At 41.2% G+C, this 4,569-nt stretch overlaps 1 pseudogene; it reads left to right on the top strand.

Moving 5' to 3' along the window:
• The first annotated feature begins 3,682 nt into the window (after positions 1 to 3,682).
• On the top strand, positions 3,683 to 3,847 carry LOC123367713 (annotated as a pseudogene).
• The last annotated feature ends 722 nt before the right edge of the window (positions 3,848 to 4,569 follow it).

Raw genomic sequence — 4,569 nt, 5'->3', positions numbered from 1 at the left:
GTGGATTTATCAAAATCAATCAGTAGTCACAATATCTTCCTCTTCTGAAACTAACCTGACCCTAAAAAGGCAATGCATGGTTTGGCTGGACCTCTTAAATATCTGATCTTTAGAAATAGGGTCAGTTTGGATAACATAGTGAACATTCACCGCAAACATTTTCTGGTGGCTTAACCTTTCAAAATACATTAAGAATTCATTAAGGTCTTAAGTCACTGCAAAGCCTTATGGCATTCCTGAGTGGTCTCTGTCATGAGGATTTTGACCCATGAAAGCAAGAGTCTCTCAGAAAAGTGAATCCATAACAGCCTCTCTTATGTTAGAAACTAAGTATTGGTCTTTTCTCATTTTAGATACATGCCGAATCCGAAACTCCCTTTCTCTAGCACTGTGGCCCTGTAAGTATGTATAAATACAACACGTGTAAGGAAGAGTCTCAAAAGCCTGCTGACATAATTCACACTGAAATCAAGGATCATGGAACGCTTTCTATTGGCTAATGCCAGCTTGAGATGTAATGTAGCCTCAACTCATAATTACAGCTGGATGAATAATGGATTTTTCAGATTGCAGGCAATTCTGAAACATTAAGAACAAAGTTTTGTTTTTGGTCAAACCAAAAATGAATATTTTCAGAATATTGAAAAATTCAAGACTTTTTTTTTTTGATTGGGACATTTTTACAAAAGCAAAGGACTAGATTCACAAAACGCTTGGGAAAGGAAGAGATCTCTTAACCTTTGGCCTAGTGCTTAAAGTACTCTTCACAGGTTCCCATCCCATTCTGTGGAGAAGAGATTTGAACTGGGTCTCCACTGGGCTATGGGATATTTCATTGTGGGTCACTATCAATCTCTCCTGGTCAAGCTGTTCCACCTTGTATAAATAATGAAATAGTCATTGGAGCAGGGACTTGATTCTCCCACATCCTATGTGAATGCCCAAACCACTATGCTACAAAGTCTGTCTACCATGCTCCAGGCCAATGGGGGCCGCAGGAAAAGGCGCTGGCTGAGGGATGTGCTGGCCGCCACGGACTGCTGCCCCCATTGGCCTGGAGCAGCAAACCGCGGCCAGTGGGAGCCGCAATCGGCTGAACCTGCGGACGCAGCAGGTAAACAAACTGGCCTGACCTGCCAGGGGGCTTACCCTAGTGAGCCATGTGCCAAAGGTTGCCAATCCCTGCTCTAGTAACGGTCCATTGTCATTATGAATGACTATGAATTGCCACTATGAATGAAAAGTTAAAACTTTGCCATTGCTGAAACACTTCACTTTTTCAGTTTGGTCAGAACTATTTGGCAAACTCAACACTATTGTTGTGAATACTTTTGAGTTGAGCAAAACTGCAATTTTTTTTGGTGAGTAAACTATTTGCTGAAAAGAATTCACCCAGCTCTACTGATAATACCCACAACTCTAATCTTCTTTCATATTTTTCATATTTGTGTAAATCATGGATTTCTAGGCCATCCTCTTACAAAATTAGACAAAATTAGACCTAGACAAATTAGAGGATTGGGCCAAAAGAAATCTGATGAGGTTCAAAAAGGACAAATGAAGAGTCCTGCACTTAGGACGGAAGAATCCCATGTACTGCTACAGTCTAGGGACCGATTGGCTAGGCAGCAGTTCTGCAGAAAAGGACCTAGGGGTTACAGTGGACAAGAAGCTGGATATGAGTTAACAGTGTGCCCTTGTTGCCAAGAAGGCTAACAGCATTTTGGACTGTATAAGTAGAGGCATTGGCAGCAGATCGAGGGACATGATCATTCCCCTCTATTCAACATTGGTGAGGCCTCATCTGGAGTACTGTGTCCAGTTTTGGGCCCCACACTACAAGAAGGATGTGGAAAAACTGGAAAGAGTCCAGCAGAGGGCAACAAAAATGATTAGGGGGTTGGAGCACATGACTTATGAGGAGAGGCTGAGGGAACTGGGATTGTTTAATCTGCAGAAGAGAAGAACGAGGGGGGATTTGATAGCTGCTTTCAACTACCTGAAAGAGGGTTCCAAAGAGGATGGAGCTCGGCTGTTCTCAGTGGTGGCAGATGACAGAGCAAGGAGTAATGGTCTCAAGTTGCAGTGGGGGAGGTTTAGGTTGGATATTAGGAAAAACTCTTTCACTAGGAGGGTGGTGAAGCACTGGAATGGGTTACCTAGGGAGGTGGTGGAATCTCCTTTCTTAGAAGTTTTTAAGGTCAGGCTTGACAAAGCCCTGGCTGGGATGATTTATTTGGGAATTGGTCCTGCTTTGAGCAGGGCATTGGACTAGTTGACCTCCTGAGTTCCCTTCTAATCCTAATATTCTATGAAAATGCTTAGGTATCTAATTAGCAAGAAGATCTGGACAACCTTGAAAACTGAAGTAATAGAAATGGGATGAAATTGAATAGTGCAAAGTCACGAATGTAGGTACTAACAACAAGAAGTTTTGCTATAAGCTGGGTACTTATCAGTTGGAAGCAATAGAGGAGGAGAAAGACCTGAGTGTATTGGTTGATCACAGGATGACTATGAGCTGCAAATGTGATGTGGCTGTGGAAAAGGCTAATGCAATCCTAGGATGCATCAGGCGAAGTATTTCCATTAGAGATAGGGAAGTGTTAATACCATTATACAAGGCACTGGTGAAACCTCATCTGGAATAGTGTGTGCAATTCTAGTCTCCCATGCTAAGAAAAATGAATCCAAACTGGAACAGCTTCAGAGAAGGGCTGATGATCAGAGGAATGGAAAACCTGTCTTATGAGAGGAGACTTAAAGAATTTGGCTTGTTTAATCTAACCAAAAGTAGGCTGGGGAGAGATATGATTGCTCTCTATAAATACAACAGAGGAATAAATATCAGGGAAGGAGAGGAGTTATTTAAGTTAAGCACCAATGTGGATACAAAAACAAATGGATCTAAACTGTCCATCAGCAAGTTTAGGCTTGAAATTAGGCAAAGGTTTCTAACCATCAGGAAAGTGAAGTTTTGGAACAGCCTTCCAAAGGGAACAGTGGGGGGCAAAAAACCTAACTGGCTTCAAGACTGAGCTTGATAAGTTTATGGAGAGGATGGTATGATGAGACTGCCTACAATGGCATGTAGCCGATCTGCAGCTGTTAGTAGCAAATATCCCCAATGACTGGTGATGGAACAGTAGATGGGGAGGGCTCTGAGTTGCTACAGAGAATTCTTTCCCAGGTGTATGGCTGTTGGGTCTTGTTGAAATGCTCAGGGTCTAACTGATCACCATATTTGGGGTCAGGAAGGAATTTTCTCCTGAGTCAGATTGGCAGAAACTCTTGAGGGGTTGGGTTTTTTTTGTTGGTTTTTTTTTTTTTTTGCTTTTCTCTGCAGCATAGGACATGGGATATTTGCAGGTTTAAACTAGAGCAAATGGTGGATTTTCTATAACTTGAAGTCTTTAAATCATGATTTGAGGATGTCAGTAACCCAGCCAGAGGTTCAGTGTTTATTACAGGAGTGGTTGGGCAAAGTTCTGTGGCGTGCGATGTGCAGGAGGTCAGACTAGATGATCATGATGGTCCCTTCTGACCTTTAAGTCTATGAGCCTATAAGTATTTTCTTTGTGTTAGTTTTCCACAGTAGCAAATCTGCCACCGGCAATCTTTAGTATCTGTAGCCATATACCATGGTACCCAGCAGATGTTAAGTAATTGCAGTACCTTGGAGGTGTCTCTGTAAGATCAAAAGTGTAGTGTCTGTTCTTATCAGTTTAATATCTGATAGGTCCTTTAATAGAGAACTTGTGCTTCCTGTAGGCTATTGGTGAAGTATCTGCTTATACCATTCAGTTGATATGGGTATGGCATAAGCACTCAGAATGGTGAAGTACTGAAGGGGAGGAGTATTGTATATGAAAACTGTTCACTTTTGATAACATGGGTCTGAGTTTCATAGTTTGGATCTGCAAATGGGGCTGTTTGGATCTGGGGTTCTGGATTGTATGAACACAAGACATAAGAGCTTATCACAAAATTCAGATTTGGATTTGGGTTCTGAATTTTGCACAGGTTTGGCTGTATTTGAGTCTGGGTTTTTAGTTTTGGCCCCGTCTCCAGTTCTCAAGCTTGTAGGCATTAACCTTAAGTAGGGCAATAATTAGACCACCTACTGCAAAATGTACAGGATTGAATCAGATACTGAACAGAACAATCTTTGTATTCATCCTGTTGTGTGCTGCTCCCTCTAAAAGTGAATCCAGTGACTAATTTAATGTCCTGCTACATTTAGTACTTGGATTTTTAGATTAAGAAAAAAAATCCACTTAACATTTTCAAGGCTTTTCCAAACACGTTAACCCTTTGAACTTTTACGTTTAGTTGAGGCAAACTCTAAAAAGGTACATTTGAACTTCGCTCTGCCCTGATATGCCTAACAATGTTGTATGGATTTTTGTATGATTTTTTTAAAGTAATGATTAAAATAAGTAACATACAGTGGTGTTGAGAAAACTATTTCCTGTAGCAGCAGGATATGCTTTTTTTCAGCACCAGTCAGTCCACAGAGCTGGAGTCTGTGAAAATCAAAGGCATTTTTTTAAAGAAAGAAGACCATGT

The sequence above is a fragment of the Mauremys mutica genome, chromosome 3 (assembly GCF_020497125.1).
Source record: "Mauremys mutica isolate MM-2020 ecotype Southern chromosome 3, ASM2049712v1, whole genome shotgun sequence".
In the NCBI taxonomy this organism is placed as follows: Eukaryota; Metazoa; Chordata; order Testudines; family Geoemydidae; genus Mauremys; species Mauremys mutica.
The sequence above is the reverse complement of the archived record's forward strand: the minus strand, read 5'-3'. Positions and strand labels throughout refer to the sequence as shown.